The sequence below is a fragment of the Onychomys torridus genome, chromosome 23, assembly GCF_903995425.1.
Source record: "Onychomys torridus chromosome 23, mOncTor1.1, whole genome shotgun sequence".
NCBI classification, from domain to species: Eukaryota; Metazoa; Chordata; class Mammalia; order Rodentia; family Cricetidae; genus Onychomys; species Onychomys torridus.
The window spans coordinates 20,292,693-20,314,456 of record NC_050465.1 but is presented as its reverse complement, the minus strand read 5'-3'; the positions used below and the strand labels follow the sequence as shown (position 1 = coordinate 20,314,456).

Here is a 21,764-nt window from a genome sequence, read left to right as displayed (position 1 = left end):
CAGTAGGGACTCGTCATTGAGGGCATGGATTTCAGAGTTCCGTTCTTGATTATTTTTGTTTAATGACAAGAGGTGAACTCTCGATGGCAGCAGAAAAAGAGAGCCTTGAAACTTTTAGTTAATTAAATAAACTTAAGAAACCCAGGCTAGAAACAAACAAACAAACAAACAAATGAAACAGTCCAAGCAAAACTAATGCAACCATTGAATTTGGATATGGTGAAAAGTTCTGACAGATGTGTAGTAGTGTAACCACTGAAGTTACAAAGTCATAGTTTTCCCCCCTCTTTTCAGAAAACAAACAAACAAACAAAAAATGGTGGAGAAGCTTGGTAAGTAATAGATGTTTGAGGAGCATTACATGTACTTCTGACTTGAGGGTTCTTTCTGGGAACAGAGATGGAATAGATGAATGCAGGCACTGTTTTCCACAAGGAGCTGTCCGAGAGGTCAGATGTCCCCTGTGATTTCTTAGAGTTTGTAGAACATCCATCCAGTCCTTCTGGTTTTTAGTCTTCATTGAGAAGTCAGGTGTTACCTAATGGATGTGTGTGTTACTTGGTCTTTTTCCCTTGCAGCTTTTTAATATTCTGCTGTATATATATATTTAGTGTTTTGATTATTATGTGGTTTGGATAATTTTTGTTGTTGTTGTTCTGTCTATTTGATGTTCTGTATGTTTCTTTTACCTTGAAAGGCATCTTCTTCTTTAGGTTAGGGAAATTTTCTTCTATGATGTTGTTGAAAAGAATTTCTGTACGTTTGCCTCAGCTTTGTGTCCTTCTATTTCTAATATTTGTTGATTTGGTCTTTCATAGTGTCCAAGATTTTCAAGATATTTTGTACTTGGGTCTGTTCAGATTTAACATTTTCTTTGATGTGATATCCATTTCTTCTATCTTGTTTTAAAATAATTTATTTTTATTTTATGTGCATTGGCATTTTGCCTGCCTGTACGTCTGTGTGAAGGTGTCAGATCTTGGAGTTATAGACAGCTGTGAGCTGCCATGTGGGTGCTGGGAATTGAACCTGGGTCCTCTGGAAGAGCAGTCGGTGCTCTTAACCACTGAGCCATCTCTCCAGCCCCCCATTTCTTCTATCTTGTTTTCAATGTCTGTGACACTTTTTCCATGTCTTATACTCTTTTGGTGAGGCTTACCTCTAAGCTTTTGTGTGATTCCTAAGTTTTTCTTTTCCAGTTTTATCTCAGTTTGGGTTTTCTTTAGTAATTGTATTTTTACTTTCATGTCTTGCACACATGCACACATCCACACAATCCCATACATCATGAACATACACACAAGTGGCTTTCAGATGGACCATGAGAGTATGAAGAAGTAAAATTTAGGGAAAAATTTTAATTTGTTTGCAAAAAATAAAGAAGATATTAAGAAAAATGGAGTAGTAGACTATGCAATAAAATATATAAAATTGACTCATATAGAAATTGTTCTTTGGAGTAAAGTAAAATAGACAATTTGTAAAATAGGTAGCAATTGGAAAATTAGAGAAATGTTCATCATGAAAACTGGAGGGGTAGCTCTAAGAAAATAATTGTAAAACAATTGTTAGAAGGTCTTTTTTACAAGTTTATGCAAATGTATTTGAAAATGCAGAGTGTGAAGGTTGGTTTTAATGTCAACTTGGCACAAATTAAGATCACCTGAGTAGGGAGCTAAACCTGGAGTATTGTCCTGATTGGCTATTGCTGTTGTCCTTGGTCACTTCCCAGAGATCGAAGGTAGGTCCCTATTGCTGAAAACACCAGGAACTTTGGACACAGGACTCTGAGGACCTGACTTGAAAGTTTTCTCCCTGGGGGTAACTTTTATAGTCCTAGAAGGTACTATGCAACCTGTCATGGGGGAAGAACCAATAGTTCTACAGAGCTGAGAAGCCTTAGGATCACAACTATGACCAGCAAGACAAGATTTCCCTAAGTGTGCAATAGTGGCATTTGTATCTTGGTGCTACCCAATAACTCTTCAATTGGATTTAAGACTTACTTAAGAGGAGCAAAATCATTCCTGGTACTGGAAACATAGCCAACTACTTGAGGTTAGTGAAATTATGGGTCTAGAAGAGAGTATACTACCATTAATTTACTAAACCAGCACATGTCCTAACTGTATTCTAAATACTTACCTTATCATTAGCATAGCTTCTAACTCTCACCAAAGTAGCTTTTCTTTGCAATAGACAGAGATCATCAGAGAAAACCTTAACTGGTCAAAATATAGAGAAGAAGTGATGGTGTGATGGCAATGTCCACTGGAAACCTCTACAACACAATTCCTGTACCCAGGGTTCAGGGAGCATCAAAGATGAGGGGAAGAAAGATTGTAAGAGCCAGTAGACCAGGAAGTCTGCTGTAATATTGCTTCTCTTAGAAGTGACAGGGAAGCTTTACTGGGTGATGCCTCAAAAATATGGCTAGCTAAATAAAACCTAGACAATGACACTAACAGACATGCTAACATGTAAAGGGGAAATCTCCAGGGGCTACCCCTAGACAACAACACAAAACAATGACAACAAAACAACTTGCCTTGTAAATTGCTAAGGGAAAGTGACAGCTAGGGATGAGCCCCTTAATTGGCTAGCCAATACCAGTGGTCAGCTCTGAAATCACATACATTCACACACACAACACCAAAGAGATTCAATAGGTTGTGTTTATATATTTATGCATGCATCTATAATTCACACAGATATAATCTATCTATCTATATATAATTCATATATATGCAAATTAGGAAAAGAAGTCAGAAATTTGATAGGGAGCAAGGAGAAAAACACACAGGGGTTGGAGGTAGCAAAGGAAACAAAAGGGAATGATTTGATTATATTTTAGTGATATTAAAAAAATCCATCCTCCAAAGCTACAAATATATTTTTGAATTCTTAGACCATTCCAGAAATAATTGATTTACTGTATATAAAAAATATGATGGTTTAGATTTAGCTGAGCAGTAATTGTTAATGTTTAAAGTTAAATACATAATTAAAAAAAAAGAAAAGAGAAAGTCCTGATTGCTGTAATTGATGTGGGAAGGTATGAGAGGCACCACACCAAAGGGCGTGGCAGAAGGCAGATCCCTCCCCTTTTGCTGGCTCAGCCTTCCCCATTGCTCTGAGTTGAGTCATGCTGCTGCTGCTGCTGCTGCTGTTAATGTTCCTGCTGCTGCTGCTGCTGATAATGCTGTTGCTTCTAGTAATGATGCTGCTAATGCTGATGCTGACCCCTTTGCTGCTGTCAGAACCATAGTTTCTAGGCTTCCATCCTTCTCCAAGGACCGGCAGCTTTCCAGGAAACTTCCAGGTTTTTGACAGCGGATTGTGACTGCTAAGACACCCAGCATCATGGATTGAGCAACTACTGGGCTTCTCCAATGTGAAACATCTACAGTGGGTCTACTCTACTGTGGAGGCAGCCAGCTGCAGCCACCAACTGCTCAAGTGTGAAACAATTGTAACTATTTTAACATAAACTGATACTAGTAAATTCTTTTAATATATGTTTATCCTATAGGTTATATTTGTCTAGAGAACCCCAACTAGTACAGTGAGAATGAGTGATTTTCTGAAAAAAGTAAAAAATGATAGAATTTATTTAGTGTATGAAGGCAACCAAGATGAATATATTCATTGTCACATTATTTAACAGGGCACTTAGTCATGACAAGCTGTGCACTTACGTGTGCCTATTTGCCATTGGAAACATGTCAGATAATAAATGAAAAATGTGAAGAAGTTCATCAGACTTCAGTACTGGAATGTCCATGAACAGAAATGAAACACTAGAGTTTAAATTCCAACTTGGCACAATCACCTGGACTTGGGACAAATTACACCCCACAGCCTATTTTCTTATGTTTGAAAGCTGTGTTCTCGGGAAAACTTACCTGCTCACAGGCAGAGCTGCTATTGGACACAGAGGAGAGGGAGGCCCCATGACAGAGCTGGGAAACCCCAGTGAGGAGGCCCTAGTGCAAAGGGAGCCCAGTACAGAAATGCTGCACTTGAATGACCTTGAGTGTGTTTCTACCTCAGTTCTTCTCAGAATGTGAGGCTGATAGCCTTCAATGCATGGGCTTCCTGTGATTATTGAGTTAATATTGTAAGGCAAATAAATTTTTGTTTTTTTGTTTTTTTCGAGACAGGATTTCTCTGTGTAGCTTTGGAGGCTGTCCTGGAACTCACTCTATAGCCCAGGCTGGCCTCGAATTCACAGAGATCTGCCTGCCTCTGCCTCCCGAGTGTTGGGATTAAAGGTGTGTGCCACCACCACCTGGCAGCAAATAAAATTTTTGCTAAATGAAAAGATAAAAGCCTCTTAATACTTCTATAATGGAGCTATAGGGGAAGGGACATTTGTATTCAATATAAGAACTTAACATCAAATGTTGATAAGCTTCACATGAAATATTAAAAAATTGAGAAACATTTTGAGGGAATGGAAGATAGTTACCATACAAAAGAAACCAATTAATTTTTTCCTTCTGTAGTGGTTTCTTTTTTGTCTTCAAGTCATGAAACTATGGTCCAAAGGCTAGAAAAGCCTCCCAGAGTTGATGGAGTCCCACTGATTTCAGGAGTACGACTACATTGTTACTTAAAGGTTCCAAACGTCTGGGGTGGGGAAGCTGAGTTGGAATCCATGGGGCTCTCATGGGCATGAGTTACTCTTGGCTTTGCATATAACTGTGAATGAAATTCTGCACGTTAGCAAGTGTCCTTGTGGTCCCTCAGGTTTCTGTCTCTGGGTGGTGAGGGTAAGCAGCCGATCTGACTGGCATGTCAGGCCCAAGACACTGCCTAATAAGCTGCTTGAAGAAGTTCACTGTGCCGGGGCAAACTGCTCTGTTGTAGGTTTGTTTCCTTTGGAGACATTTCTAAGTATGCTGACTAAACCCTAGAACTGGCTCCTGTCTCATGGGTGTTTTACAGCTCGCTTATAGTTTCCTTTTCTCTGGCCTCATCAGCCCTCAAGTCCTTTTCCTTAAATTAAAATTACCTTTTCCATTTTCTAGGCTTTTAGGTGGTTCTCACTGGATGACCATGTACATTTCTTTCCAAGAAAGCCATTTTGAACTTAGTGAGTCTCTCTCCTGAAATGCGGATATACATTGTGGTAATGTAGATACCATGGGTGTTCATAAAATGCTGTTATTTCTTTATGTCTTATTTTCAGTCAGTTGCATCACCTTCAAGTTTTTTTTTCTGTTGTCTGAGTTTCTTGTTCTTTCTTGGGTTTAAATTAATGATTAATTATTCAGTTATATAATTTGTTATTTTGGATTCAATAAACATTAATAGGTAGAAGGTCAGTCGATTGACTCCACTGTATACAGTGCATTGTCAAAGCATGTGATGATTCAGAGTCTGTAATCCATATTCTTAGTACAAAATGAAACTTGAACATGTCAGCCTTTTTAATCCTCAGTATGCTGTGAGTGATGATCTTTTTGAACCATGGAAGAGGCTTTTGTTTTCCCTTGGAAGAAATCAGACAATTGACTGCCCATTGGAACTAAAATGTTTGCTATTATGCTCCACTTAAGTTTTATCCTTCTTTTTTGGTTGAGAACTCAGAATGAAACAATAAAAAGAAAATATCAAATCAGTTGTAGTGACCACCAGCATATCACTCAATAATCCCTCTACTGGGACTGAAATTCTCCACAGTCTAATATTCTCGGTGACCCTCACCCCTCACTATAGACTCTTTGGAAGCATAATGGGAATGGCAGTCAGAGTGCTGGACAACTTTTTACAGAGTAGGAGTGCATTTCTCTCACAGATCCTTATTCTTTCCTGTTTGTTTCTGTCACTCTTTTAATTATGTCTGCTGTTCTCAGATCTTTTGTCTATTTTCTCTGCCACCTCAAATCTCAAACGGATGATACTGCAACTCAATAAGCCAGTCCTTATTTGTGTCATTTATAGTTAGAATTCTGTTTATATGTCTGCTTTCTGGGCCAATCGTTTGATATAGGATGTTCTTCTGTTTTCAGAGTTTTAGTAATATCTATAGATAATTACATTTGAAATTCATAAGTCCATCAGACATAGCAAATGTTTTAGATACTGGATGATGCTAGCAAAGCCACAGTACTCAGGCCATTAGCAGACGGCTAGGTAAGAGCTCAATCACCGCACGTGATGGTTTTTTTTCAATGCCTAGAAGGCTTTCGAGGGATATCAGTTACTTGAACTAGGAAATGATTGGGAGGCAAGTTTTCTTCAGAGAAAACTCTAAATTAGAAGTTTCTGAAAGCAGTTATATTAATTTAGTATATTATGTAATTATGTAATTGACATTATATAATATGACATAACTATATGTGTATGAGGAAGACCAGAAGACAATTAGTCTAGGCTTGCCTTCTATCAGGGTTATCTAGAGTTAGAGCCAAGTGAATTACTGAACAGCAAAAATATAATTTCTAGACACAAACCCTAAGGACCTAACTATGACTTAGAAGTATCATTTATTTTGCATTTGCTTACTGCTAAGGTAGTACAAATGGAGGAAAAATTATAAGTTTCCTATGGTCTAATAAATTTTTCAAGATAGTAAAAATGCTCCCCCAGCTTCCTCCTTAGGCTGCTGTTCCCCTTGAATACTGACTGGCTCTGCCTTGGTGACCCAGAGCCCCAGTGTCATGGTTAGTGATGATAAACCAGGCTACACTCTAGATTTATTTTGTATGCCTAATTATTATGCTGAGGGCTTAGAAAAGGTGTTTATTCCTGTTGGCTGATTCTGGACAGGACTGAAAAACTTGTGAAGATGCCATGAAAGAGATGGGAGCCATCACATTGTGGCTCTCTGTGTGCTCAAGAGGAGTGACATGTTCTTTGCTGATCTGCTGGATCGCAGTACTCATTGAATAGAAATGATTACAGTTCCCTTCTGATGACTATAGATACTATGAGACTGAAGAGCTACTGTAGTGACCAGTCAACAGGGGACAGAAAAGTTATTGGAGATGATTTCTCAGTTTTAGTTGGAAAGAATGTCTTGATGAAAATACAGTTGACACCAGTAAAACAATGCAGACCTTTTTAACTTTGCCAAGCAGCACACCTCCCGAATGTTCAGGGTCACAAGCTTGTTGGTGAAAATGACCTCTCCCAGTGTTGGATATAGGCAAGACTTTGTTGGATTTGAAATTCCAGACAACTTTGTTGTTGACTGTGCCCTTGACTATAATAAGAATTTCAGGGATTTGAATCCCGTTTGTGTCATTAGTGAAGCTGAAAAAGTCAAATACAGAGCCTATGATGGGAGTTCAAGTTGAGTCTGCAAACCTGAGGCATCTCATTGACATTGCCTCTTATCATGTGTTCTAGTTCTGTGGCCGCCTGTTTAGTAATGCTTTCTGCATGAACATTGTATGAATTTTATGTTTGATATTTTTAGAAATGTCAGTTGCTACATTTCCGAACTTTTGATTTGCACCATGAGCCTGTAAGCAGACTATCTGTTCCCTCTTATAGATTGTTGCTAACTTGTGAGTAAAACACATCTCTTAATTACCACTATTAAATAATAATACTGAGATTGTACCAGTAAGAAACATTTAAGGAGAAGATATATTAGCTTTTTAACTGGTATTTTAATTTTTACATATTCAGGAAAGAACAGATGTGATTGAATATTGTGAATTATACCAGCATGCATTAGAACAGTCTGAAGCAGTCACTTTCATATTATTAACAGCTCTAAGAGGTTTTTGCTCAGTTGAGTAAACCTATGTTTCATCAGTGTATTGGCTGTACTTTGCCACTTGGATTATTTCATGGAATTATTTTCAACGATTCCTTTTAAAAATGTAAATAAATAAATTCTAAAAATCAAAAAAGTAAAAGTATGAAAATGTACTTATTGAGCCCTGTGAAGTCTATTTTCACTTAATATAAAAATTCAAAGAAGTCTGAAACAATAATCTTGACATACAAATTTTAGTATGTTACCCAGGAGATGTATTCTCCAAAAATGCATCAATAATTTAAGTGGGAGGTTAAATAAATGGGTAATCCCATCAAAACATATTGCATGTTGTAGACACTCACATGATACTATGTTATATTTCTGAGAAATAATCATTGCTAAATTCAAGTAGTAGTTGAGTTGCCAAATTCAAGTAGTATTTGAGCTGTGAACATAAATTATAACTTTAATTAGTGATGGAAGGTGGCAGGGTAAAAGAACGTTTCTTGGATGATGAGCTACTATGAGGACGTCTTCGGCTGACTTGTCTAGTTTGGAAAGTAGTTTGGATTGTGCAGTAGTAGGCGTTAATTTGAAAAGTACATTTAGAATATCAAAGTGTTGATATTTTCTTGGTTTCATAAATATAAAGAATCTAAATAGAGCAATTTGTTTGGAGAGAAAACTATCTTCACTGAATTTTAGCTGTTTGGTAATTTTGTAGTGTAAAATTTGTACACAAAATTCCCTGTATATATTCAAAATAATGAATTATTGCTTTGGAAACTGTAGTATATAGTGATTGCTCATGTTTATTTGAGGCTATTTTCTTGACATTTTGCATAGCTTTCTTTATTCCAAGTCTTGGCTTGATTTGAATAATGGCAAATTTTATATAAACCAAAGTTTGAAAGCTGCTTACAAAGGGAAGTCTGTTGTGTCTTTTCCTGGAACCTCTCCACTATCTTGTCCCAAAGTCATCCAGTAGAAGATGAGATAAAACATGGTGCCAAGCAGACCCTTCCTAGCTCATGCCCTTCCCTCCCCAAGACTGGTCAGTCTCCAGTGGACCCAACATCACAGAAATGATTCCAATAAAATAATGACCATCTTTCTGCTGTTCCCAGCTCAGCAGTGACCTTGAAACTATAAGTTAAGTAAATGGCTGTGTTGTTAAGATTCTGATTTTAGGAGTGATCCTCCTACACAGTGAGTTGGGGTTGGAGAGCTATACAAGTGGAATTTTATCTCACTGCACTGTATTGCTTTTGTTTTGCTTGAGTTTTTGAGACAAGGATCCAGGATGCCGAGACTGACCTCAAACTTATTATGTATTAGAGGCCAGCCTTGAATTCCTAACTGCCTCCATCTCCCAAGAAGCAAAATGATATTATGTACCACCCTTCTGTTTCACTCTTACCATTTAAAAAAGACAGTAATAATATTATTAAAATTGATAAGACATTTACTGTGTCCTGTATTTAGTTATTAGATTAACATAAAATTATGGTTGTTTTAGCCTTTATTTTATAGACATGGAACTTGAAAATTTAAATGAAGATTCATATTTTCTCCAAGATGAACCAGTTCTCTTTTAGATACACAGTTACCCAAATGCTTGAAATCAAACCCATATTATATTCTGGCTCCCCTTCCTCTACTGAATTCTTTAAAAAAAATCTTGAGTGTGTTGTTTGTACATGTTTGTGTGTGAGTATGGCATATGTATATTGAGCAAGCCATGGAAGAGCAAGCTTATGAACAGCACCCCTCCATGGTCTCTGCATCAGCTCCTTCCTCCAGGCTCCTGCCCTGTTTGAGTTCCTGTCCTGACTTCCTTTGATGATGAACAGCACTGTGGAAGTGTAAGCCAAATAAACCCTTTATTGTCCAAGTTGCTTTTTGTTATGATGTTCTATCACAGAAATAGTCACCCTAACTAAGACAGAAGTTGACAGAAGATCATGGGATATTGTTGTGACAGACCTAACCATGTTGCCTTTGGAAAGATTATGGCAGGATTTTGGATTTTGGACAAGAAGCCATTGAGTGTTGAGAGCTCAGTGGGCTGATCTGCAGGAGCTTGGAAGATAAAAACGTTGAGACTAAAAGATGATTGAGGCTTGGATTGTGGAGTTTCATAGGGAAGTTGGAGAGTCCTTTAAAGATTTTATTGGTGCCATCTGCAATTTTGAGATAATAATCTCTGGTTCTTACCAGCTGGAGCTGAGATAGCAGTGAATAACAAGAGACTAGAACCATCTCAGGGAAACCTTTGCTTTACTGGGACAATTGTTGCTGGTCAGCCGGAGCTGAGAAATTATTGGGGATTAAGAGGAGACCAGCATCACTGAGGTGAAATCTTCTGGGAAGTTTTTCCTCAGTTTCCGCACACAGAAGCTATGCTCCAGAGGTGGTCAAGGTTGGACCTTATGCTAGCAGATGAACTTGGTCATGTAGAAGAGTCACCCAGGTGGTAGTGGTTTTGAAAGCATGAAGGAATCATGGAGAGCAGCTGAGGTCTGGTACTGTGAGAGGCCAGGAGAGGTCATTGGTGAAGATTCAGCTTCAGTAGCAATTGAAGCCTCGAGATTGAAGGGGTCTTGCAGAGAGTTGAGGCTTGGTATCATGAAGAGAGTCCAGGAGAGGCTAGGTCAAAGTGCAGCCCAGTTGTAACAAGGACCCTAGCATTTTGGAGATGCCAATGCCTTGGGACAACCAACACAGCAGCAGTGGTAGAGTGGGGTCAGCCTGAGCCTCTGAGACAAGCTGTTTTGTGCTGTGGCTAGCCCTTGGGAAGAGCCCAGACTATGGGGAGTGAATCCCAGAAGTCTAACACTGAGCTTTGTACTGTTGGAGCTGTTTTTATTTTGTTTAGCTTGTGACTGTGCCCTGTTTTTTTTCCCTCTTGGAATAAGAAAGTACGTAACTCATTTTGATTTTACGTGAGTCTATAGTTGACAGACTTTGGACTTTGAGAAAGATTTTGGATTTTAGAAGAGACTTTGGGGGTTGGGGATTTAGCTCAGTGGTAGAGTGCTCACCTAGCAAGCACAAGGCCCTGGGTTCGATCCCCAGATCAAAAAAAAAAAAAAAAAAAGAGAGAGACTTTGGATTCTTTAAAAAAGATTGAATTTCAAAGTGTTGGAATTAGTGAAGATTTTAGGACTTTTAACTTTGTAATATAGTTTATGTTGTGATATTTATTAATGTGAAATCTTGGAGATAAACAAAATAGGAAAAGTTGTCATTAAACAGTTTTGCATTAGTTTGTCAAGTTGACAAGGGGTTAATTATTCTGACTAGAGTTTTATGTCAACTCTATATAAGCTAGAGTCATTTTGGAAAAGGGAATCTCAACTGTAAAGAAGGCCCCATTAGATTGTCATGAGATAAAGCTGTGGTGTATTTTCTTCATTGGTGATTGATGAGAGAGGGCCTAGCTCTCTATGGCTTGTGTCACAGCTGGTCTTGGATGCTGTAAGAAAGTAGGCTGAGCAAGTCATGAGGAACAAGCCTATTAATAGCACTCCTCCGTGGCTTCTGTATCAGTTCCTGCCTCCAGGTTCTTGTCCTGTTTGAGTTCCTGCCTGACTTCCTTTGATGATGAACAGTGACATGGAAGTGTAAACAAAGAAAACACTTTCTTCCACAGGTTCTTATGGTCATGTTGTTTCATCAAAGCAATAGTAACCCTAAGACCGTGGAAGATCTGGTCCTGTGTGTGGATGGAGGGATAGCTGGTCCTCTGGGTGGGTGGTGGTGTAGCTGGTTCTCTGCATGGATAGTGGGATAACATTGGAATGTAGGGATAATCTGTGGTATAAATGTTTTGTTTTTAATGCAAATAATGTTATTTTTCATCTCTGCACCATTTGAATCTCCTGTTGTGAAGTGGTAATCCAAAAGTATTTTGTCTCAAACTATCTATGTATTGTTCAGCCATCTTTATAAACTCAAGCTATAACTTCTTTCTGAATGGTTATCCAACACTATTTGTTCTCATTCACATAGTTCCCACTGTGGCTCTTGGGACCGATTTCAATGTATTCCTCTGTGGTTTCCACACACCTCCAGTCATTGTGGTTTTTGATTTCGTTCACTCCTCCTACTCCTCTTCTTGTTAGCACTTTCTTACTTCCTGGGATTAAATAATGTTGCGATGTATGGTTTAATTTTTCATTCATTGTGCTTTCTGATGCTCTATGCCTTGTGTCTCATCTTCATTTTCATTGAAATAGAAAAGTGAAGACACATAGATTAAAAATGTTTAGCTCTGAGATATCAAAGCTGAACACCTAAGAAGTGAATAGTTAATGAAAATATTTAAAAGACTAAGACTTCATCATTTATCCTTTCTAATCACCATGCTCTCCTTATGATAAGGCATTTATCCTGATCTCTAGGTTTTGTTTGTGTAATTCATACATTACATAATTAGTCTGTGCCAGCTAACCTATTTACAAGATTCATCAATATTCCATGTAACAGTTCTAAGTGGAGCTCAGCATTTTACCATATTAATATATAATTTATCTATCATTGCTTGTTGGTAGAGAGGTGCCTGACATTTTCCATCAGACTGTTCTACCCCAAGCAGTCTTGTACGTTTTGGTGCAAATTTTTTCATTGTTTCATATAAAATCACTGGTAATTATTTAGCTTTTATTTAAAAAAGAGAAGGCATTATGTATCATTATGGCGCTTTCAAAGTTTGTTTCAGTCGATGCTTCCTCTCCCTAGTGTCTCCACCCCTTCCCCTTTGACCGTCGCCTGTCACTTCCCCTTCCGTCTCCGTTCTGCTTTTGTGTCCTGTCTGTTTCATGTCCCCGCCTCTTCCTTGGTACCTCTAGTTTTATCTTCCTTTTGGTCTCCTTTCTAGTTTTGTGTCTACACATACACATTTACATCCATCTGTATACATACACCTATATATTACAAGCTAGGGTCTGTGTATGAGAGGGAAGCTGTGGTTTTTGTCTTTCTGAATTTGGGTCGCTTCATTTAACATTATACTTTCTAGACTCATCTATTTCCCCAGAAATTTCATAAATCTGACTTTCCTTTATAGAAATGTGGATATTTAAATAGTTTTTGTTATGCAGAAACTGAAATTTTACATGGACTGACTAGAACTGGGTATTGAGAAATGAAATGTTTGGGTCATAAGAAAGGCTTTAGTTGATAATCCAAAAAGCCCTCCAAACAATACAAAAGCTCTGGCTGCTCCATCTTTGTTATAGGTAAAGATTTGAGTTGCATGTATGTATATCCGGATGTGTCTGGGTGATGCACATCTGGATATAGTATGATTCAGGGGATAGTGAATTTTGTGAGCTTCCATTTATTTCTGGCTTAATTTTTCAATTTAATTTTTCACTGGTGTTTTAGTTTCCTTGATTGTTTTCGTAATAAAAATACATTGATGAAAACAAGGCATAAAGGGTTTATTTCATCTCATGATTCCTGGTTATAGTCTATCGCCACAGGAAAGACTAAATGACAGGGGCTTGAGAGAACTGGCCATATGACACCAGAAAGCAGAGAGGAATGAATTAATGAATGCATACTAGTATTCATATTCTTCTCCTTTTGTATATAGTTCAGAACCCAAATCCAGAGAATGGTACTACCCTCTTTCAGCCTAGGTCTTTAACACCCATTAACACAATCAAGACAATTCCCATAGGCCAATGAAATCTAGACAATTGGTCACCATGCCTTTTCAGATGATTCTAGGCTATGTAAAATTGATGTTAAAGCTAACCACCACAGATAGTTTTATAAGCTAAGAATTATTATTATTTTTTTAGATGGTGGCACAGATAAAATGCAAATTGGTGTCCACTCAATTGCTTTATTATTATTTCAGTGTTTTCTCTTGCCTCATTCTTATATTTTTGATCATGAAAGGTTTTTCTAAGTTTACTATTTGATGGTATAGGTGGTATAGGCTTTAGTAGAAATAATCTCTAAACTAAATCCTTAAAAACTTCCATATTTTATTTTTCAACCAAACACAGTAGCTTGCCAAAGCCCTCTCAACACCCTGGTCAGCCTCAGCCTTAGCCTCCCTGTGCTCCTGGTTTTGCTACATGGAATTTGGATTTCTTGAATTCCAAAGCCAACATTTTTATCCTTCTGTGCCTCTTTCTCAGTTAAGCACACACACATCCATTTATATTTTTATACCTCTCCTTCTTAAGATAGTTAATACCATCATAGCAAGATGACTTGCTAAATTTCGCATCAGATAAGGAAGGCAGACCAAAATCAGGGTTTTGAAAATGTGCACATTTGACCCCCAGGTTGCTGGAATGAATGCCTCGGCTCCATTAACATTGGGTTTTTAAATCAGAAGGAATGGGAATGTTTTCTAAACAAGTGACCTTTACCGTAAAACATGAGCACCATAGAATGAACCTCTTGCTTTTATTTCTTCCTCTGGGCACTGTGTTGATAGCACTCATTTGCAATAAAAACTCCACTAGGTTTAATTCTTTATCCCTACATGTCCTCATGCTTCTTTAGTAACTTGCTTATTCACAGGTCCCACAGGACCCTTTTACATGTCTTCTCTGATTCTGTGATATAAACTGTTGGAAGATGTCCTTCACAAGTGACTAAAGCGTGTCTATTTTTAGCTGCTCCCTTCATACTCCATGTGAGTAGGGAACATTAAAAACAACACCTGTACAGCGAAGGCTTGTGCCTTAAGAAATCTGGTCCAAGTTGAAAATGTATTATTACACTCTTATTTTTGGTATTGCCAGTAACACTGTCTGTAATAGAAGCTTTGCTCTTTCCTGTCCTAAGTCCTTGCTTCCCCAACCACTGTTCATGTCAGACAATACTGTAACTTACAGAGAGTGACGTGTGGCTTGTATTATAATCTACTGTGTATCATATGGGGAAGATATGTACTAGAAAGTGTACAGAGTTAAACAGAAATCTTCTCATGCATTAAAATCAAATATGCATTTTGCATAATAGACTTTTAAATTTAATGAGTATTTTTTAAATTTAAACTTTCATCTTCAACACTGATAAATCCACTGCTGACTACATTATATACTACCATACATTGTATACTTCTTAATCCGTAATAACATTCTGCTATCAGTAATCTTGTTATATCTGTTCATAACATTTGATGCTTTGGGAGGTTTGGGGAGAGGTGAAAAATCTAACTAGAATATTTGAAATGAAAATCAATTCTGAATAGATCCCTAAACATAAGTCCTTTGTGCAACAAAGTGAATATAAACCCAATATAAAGAAAAAAATCTGTCATATATGCAGAGTGGCATAATCAACAAATATTAATTAGCGTGTTTTGTTTGAAATGTTTCCAGAAAGGCTTGTATTGAGCAAGGCTTCTCTGTGCTGGTGCTCTAGTACCATATGTTGACACATGCAGAAGAAGCCATCATGTATAAAGGCTTTCTGCCATCTGCTACATGACCTGGAATTTCAAAGAGAAATATGCATAGCTCAAATGAATGTGTGGCTTTATTCAGAGTGTCTTTGACTCATCAGGTAAAACCCTTGGTGGTTATAATTTCATGGCAAGACTGTTAGAATAAAATGGCCTTGATACTTAGTAATCTTTACATAGTCTCAATACAGTCCATTGAATAGTCAAGATGGTGGTAGGTCTCCATCAGTCTCTCGGTGCCTACCTTTCTCCTTCATGTCTGACTTTCCTTTTGGAGAAATGTGTCACAGCAACAAAATGCTGAAGGCACACAACCATCTTTAACACAACACCTGCTCCAAGAGCCTTGCAGTACACAGGTGAGGCAAAACACTAAGTGTTTTGTTTGCCTCACTCAAGACCACAGTGTTCCTGCCATTGTTGTCAATGTGGCTGAGGGTGAACTATGTGGTGGGTAGTTCATGCCCTGACAGCAAATGTTACTCAAAGGGCTGTTGCTTGCACTACATCATGCCCTTTCAGAAAGTAAATGGAAAGGAGGAGTTGGCGTTGAAGAGATTCGGGGTCAGAATTAGCTGGGAAACATGGTCAACTTCCATGTTCAACATTTAGAAGAACCCTTGGACAGATTGTTATGTCTTCATCTCAACAGTAGGGAAAAATGTACAGAGATTGAATGACTTAGAGAAAACCACAAAGCTTGTGAGTGGGAAACATATTCTCATTCAATCCGTACTTTAATCCTGATTGTCATTTTGTCTTATACTTGAATGTCCTTACAGGGGTAGAGACTGAGATCCTGCATTTATTAAAACTGTCCAAGGTAATGAGAAATGATGCCCTCATGGCCAGAATTTTTTTCCCTTTTTTAAAAATTATATTTGTATTTTAATTTTACACATCAGCCATGGGTTCCCCTGTCCTCCCCACTCCTGCACCCACTCCCCACCTTTCCCCCATCCCCTCCCCTCCATTCCCCCATCCCCTGGGGATTCATTTAAACTTGGTGGATTCAGTACAGGCAGGTCCAGTCCCATCCTTCCAGGCTGAGCAAAGTGTCCCTGTGTAAGCCTCAGGTTCCAAACAGCCAGCTCATGCACTAAGGACAGGTCCAGGTCCCACAGCCTGGATGCCTCCCAAACAGTCCAAGCCACTCAACTGTCTCACTTATCCAGAGGGCCTGATCCAGCTGGGGGCTCCACAGCCTTTGGTTCACAATTCATGTGCTTCCATTCATCTGGCCTTTCATCCTCATGCTTTTCCCAGTCCTAGGATCAACAATTCATGCTCCCACAGTCCCTCCTCCTTCTTGACAACTGGACACACGGAGCTCCACCTGGGGCCTGGCTGAGGATCTCTGCATCCACTTCCGTCAGTCACTGGATGAGAGTTCCAGCCCGACTGTCAGGGTGTTTGGCCATCTGATCACCAGACTAGGTCAGATCAGGCTTTCTCTCAACCACTGCCAGCAGTCTACAGAGGATGCATCACTGTGGACCTCAGGGGACCTCTCCAGCACTCTGCCTACTCCTGTTCTCATGTGGTCCTCATCCATCATGGTCTACCATTACTTGTTCTCCCTTTCTGGTCCTGATCCAGCTGGGATCTCCTGCTCCCCCAAGCCTCCCTTCCTTCAAACCTTGCCCTTCATTTCTCCCACTCTCGTCCGGGTTGTTCATGTAGATCTCATCCATTTTTCTGTCATTGGGTGATCCCTGTGTCTTTCCTAGGGTCCCATTTTCTAGGTAGCCTCCCTGGAGTTGTGTAGCAGTCTAGTCATCTTTGTTTTACATCTAGTGTCCTCCTATGAGTGAGTAACATACTATGTTTGTCCTTCTGAGTCTGGGTTACCTCACTCAGGATGATTTTTTCTAGATCCATCCATTTGCCTGCAAATCTCATGATGTCATTGTTTTTCTCTGCTGAGTAGTACTCCATTGTGTATATGTACCATATTTTCTTCATCCATTCTTCAGTTGAAGGGCATCTAGGTTGTTTCCAGGTTCTGGCTATTACAAACAATGCTGATATGAACATAGGTGAGCGAATGACCTTGTGGTATGATTGAGCATTCCTTGGGTATATGCCCAAGAGTGCTATGGCTGGGTCTTGTGGGAGATGGATTCCCAATTTTCTAAAGAAGCGCCATGGCCAGAATTTTAATGACAAAGAATTACATATGCTGCTCTCCTTTGTTCAATTAGAATTCTTATAGAAAGTAACAATTAGGCACTTAAACTTGCAAAAATGTTAATCAAAACAAGAAAATAACTTCAACTCTAATATTACTTAAGAAAATGCAGAGACATCTCCCATCAATAGCAATCTGAGCTAGCTCAGATTTTGTTGTGTTTCTACATTGAAAATTTGGGACTCTGGGGAGCTTTTTCCTTTTCTTTTCCTTTTGGATTGCTAGTACATCCTATTTTCCTGGGAGAATTTCTGCTTTGCTGATTTATCATCTCCCTACCAACTTGCATCACTGCTGGCTTCTCCATCTTTTTTCTTACTACAAAACCAAAGAGCAAACATCTGTTCTTGCCTGTGGTTAGAATATATATGTAGAAGAACTCATCAGGAATTCCACTCTTACAATTTTAATTCTAAGTTACATAGACACTAAAAATTGTCATTTTCCCAAATAAAACTAAATGTCAACTGTTAATAATCCAATAATAAATACAACCCTAACTTATCAAGCCTACATAGACATCACTGAAAAACAGGAACAGTCAGCGAAAATGTAAATACTTACAGAATGGTTAAAGTTGAGGATTGTGAGATAGCTCACAAGCAAGCTAATGGTAGGAATAAGTAGGAATCTAATTTAAGGGGTTATTATTAATATTTTGTTAAGTATATGGACAAGAACTAAAGACTTAAATTTGTGCACATGTGGCATTTAAATGTCTGAATTATAGCATATTAGAAGGAAGCTGAATATAGACTATGACTATAGAAATGTAAGTATGATCTCATTCGATAAACTTGCAAATACAAAAGTCACTTAGGGACCAAATTGGCCTTGGGAAGCCATAGGCTGGGCCAAGTATTTCTGGTTTGGTGTAGGAGCAGATTCCAGGTATCCATGAAAGGAGATGAAGTCTGTTAAGTTTTATGCTGTCTACCGGAACAATCATCTGCATGCTCACACTTAACCCTTGCAAACTGGAAGGGAGAACAAAACTCAACACCAAACAGGCCTGGAGGGTTACATGCCCTGAGTTCAGGTGATATAGAAAAGCACAACCTGATTTCAGTTATTTCAAACTGTAGAGCCTGTGTTCTTTCCTAGCAATTTCCAGAAAGAATGATACTGAAATACAACTTTAAAAATTTTAATTTCAGTTTTTGTTTGGTTTTGAGATCTTAATTTAATTACAACATTTCTCCATGCCCTTTACTCCCATATGCCCTTCTTCACTCTCCTTTAAATTCATTGCCTCCTTATTTAATATTTTTATTGCATGCATATATATTCCTCAATACAACCTGCTCAGTCTGAATAATGTTACTCATATGTATGGTTTCAGGGCTGACCATTGGATATCGAATAGCCAATTGGTGTACTTTCCCTGGGGGAGACTATTTCTACCAATGTCAGCATTCCTTGGCTGCCTGTAGTTCCTTGTGTAGGGTTGAGGCCTCATGGGCTTTTCCTCATCCACTTTGACATGTCTGTGGCTGTTGTCTTTGTTCAGCTTATGTTTGTGGATATAGCTTCTGATATTACTGGGAGACACAAATGTCACAGCAAACTCCCTGGTCCTCTGTCTCTTACAATCACTCTGACCCATCTTCTGCAATGTTCTCTGAGCCTTACGTGTGGGAGTGTTTTGTAGATGTATCTACTGGGACTGGGCTCCGCAACTCAGTGTTTGGATTGGTTGTGGTTTCCTACAGAGGGTACCATGTGTTGCAAAAAGAAATTTCCTTGATGGGGGACAAAGACTATGCTTATTTACTTTTAGAAGGACAAATGTTTAGAGAGTACATAGAGACCACTAAAGAGGGGCTGTAGGTTCTCCTGACAGATCCATGACTGTACTACCATTGAGTAGTTGGCTAGGATTCCAGTACCAGTGTTCCATTGTCTCTGTTGTTATTGAGATCCAGCTCTAAATCCATGGTGGTCAGAGAGGTTGCAGTGTGTTATTTCAGTTTTCTTCTATCTGTTGAGACTTGCTTTGTGTCTGACTATGTGGCCAATTTTGGAGAAAGTCCCATGAGATATTGAGAAGAAGGTGTATTCATTTGTGCTTGAGTGAAATGTTCTGTAAATATCTGCTAGATCCTTTTGATTTATGACATTATTTAACTCCAGCATTTCTGTTTAGTTTTTGTCTGTATAACTTGTCAATTGGTGAGAGAAGTGTATTGAAGTCACCCACAACCACAATGTGAGAGTCAATATGTGATTTAAACTGCAGTGGTGTTTTTTATGAACATGGCTGCACTTGTGTTTAGTGCATAACTGTTTAGAATTGCAATATACTCTCAGTGGAGTTTTCCTTTGATGAGTTTGTAGTGACCTTTGCTATCTCTTCAGATTAATTTTGGTTTGAAGTCTCTTTTGTCAGACCTTAAAATGGCTATACAGCCTTGCTTCTTGGGTCCATTTGCTTGAAATATCTTTTCTCATCCTTACCCCGAGGTGATGTTTGTTCTTAATGATAAGGTGTCTTTTTTTTTGGATGCAGCGGAAGAATGGATCTCTTTTTTGTAGTCAATGTTAGTCTGTGTCTTTTCTTCTAGCAGTTTCAGTCTTAGGTCTTTGTTCAGTGTGGAACACCTTGTTTCCATTACTATGTCTCTATGGTGTATCTTAAGATCTTGGATGGCAATCCTTTCATTATTGCTTGTTTTCTCTGGTTTGCTTTGGTTCTATGGGGTCTTTTGTGATTCCACATGAATTTTAGGATGTTCTTTTCTATTTATGTGATTCATGAGATGAAGATTTCAATTGGGATTGCATTGAAACTGTAAATAACTTTGGTAAAATGGTGATTTTAAACAATATTAATTCCATCAATCCATGAATATGGGCTCTCCTTCCAATGTCTAGTGTCTTTTTCTGTATCTTTCTTCAGAGGTTTAAAGTTTTCATTGTAGAGGTTCTTCATTTCCTTGGTTAGATTTATTTTTATATATTTTATTTTCTTTGAGGCTATTGTGACTGGGAGTGTATCCATGATCTTCTCCTCTGTGTATTTGTTGGTATATAGAAAAGCTCTTGATTTACACAAGTTAATTTTGTATTTATTCATCATTTCTACAAGTTTTCTGATATAGAATTTTGGGGATCTCTAATGTATAAACCATGTCATCTGCAGGTAGGCATTTTGATGACTGTTCTTGGTTGTCAACTTGACCACATTTGGAATTTAGCTAAAACCCAAGCAACTGGGCAGACCTGGGAGGGATATTTCTTTATTGGATCATTTGACGTGAGAGGACCCACCTTAAATCTGGGCCACACTTTCCAGTGTTGGTTTATATAAAGGAGATGGAAAAAAGAAGGTTTTGCTTTTTGCCTGCTTGGTCTCAGCCTTAATTTTTTTGCATGGTCGAGGAGACTCAGTGGACTAGTCCCTGGAGAAGAGATGCCAAGTCTGACTGGGTAGAAAGGTTGGAAAAAGCAGAAGAAATCTGTGGGTAGTGGCAGGTAGGGTCCAAAGGATGAGTCCTGGCAGAAGTATAGATGGTGGCTGCATTGCACATAGGCATGGTGAGACTATACAGAGGCACTTTATGTGGTACCTGGGTTAGATGCGGCAGGTTGGAGAGAAGGCACGGATGAGGCAGTCAAAGACAGTCACCAGGCTAGACTCTAGAGAAGAAGGTAGGAAGTCTATTTGGGTGGAGGAGTTTTATAAATAAGGAAAAATATTTGTTTGATTGAGATATGAGGAGGCCTTAGTCATCAATGAAGGGTGGGATTCTCCTGAGCTTCTGACAAGGGTACCAGAGGAAAGATGAAGGCTGCTGACATCTTAACCTATATGCAGTCCTACCTTGAATAGAGGAAAGTGAGGAACAAATGAGACATGATAGAAACAGCATCAAAGATGGAGGTTTAGAGTAATGCAGCCTTCCATATCAATGTTTTTTTTTTTTTTCATACATGAGGTTATAAGAAGACATTCTTTTTGCTAGTCTGGATATTCATTCATTCCTTTATTCATTTATTCTATCTTAGTAGTTTGTATGCTCATAGTAGAGTCTTACATGTGTGCTATAGTGCATGTTACTATACACTTTAAAGTGTCTTTTCTAATGAGAATTAAGACAGGTGGTAAGTTGAAGACACAGTCCAGGTGTGATTGACATCTTGCGGAGGAAGCCTTAGACTCTGAAGTGTTAAATAATGACCTGAACATCATTGTTGGTGTTCTGTTTTGCATGGGTCTGTTGAAGAAAAAAGGGTCTCTCAAAGATGAATTTTAGGCTCTCTGCAGCAGGGAGGTCCAGCCTTGGATGGACAGAATGCTCATGGCTTTGGAAAACACTTTTTATTGTTTTACACACACACACACACACAAGCACACGCACACACGCACACGCGCGCACACACACACACACACACACACACACACACACACAAAC

At 38.6% G+C, this 21,764-nt stretch overlaps 1 protein-coding gene and 1 pseudogene across 2 annotated transcripts in view; both read left to right on the top strand.

The window, feature by feature from the left end:
• Nucleotides 1-21,764, top strand: part of Tmem232 (transmembrane protein 232) — a 332,354-nt gene that overhangs the window by 63,230 nt on the left and 247,360 nt on the right. The window lies entirely within an intron of this gene.
• Nucleotides 6,627-7,307, top strand: LOC118573341 (annotated as a pseudogene).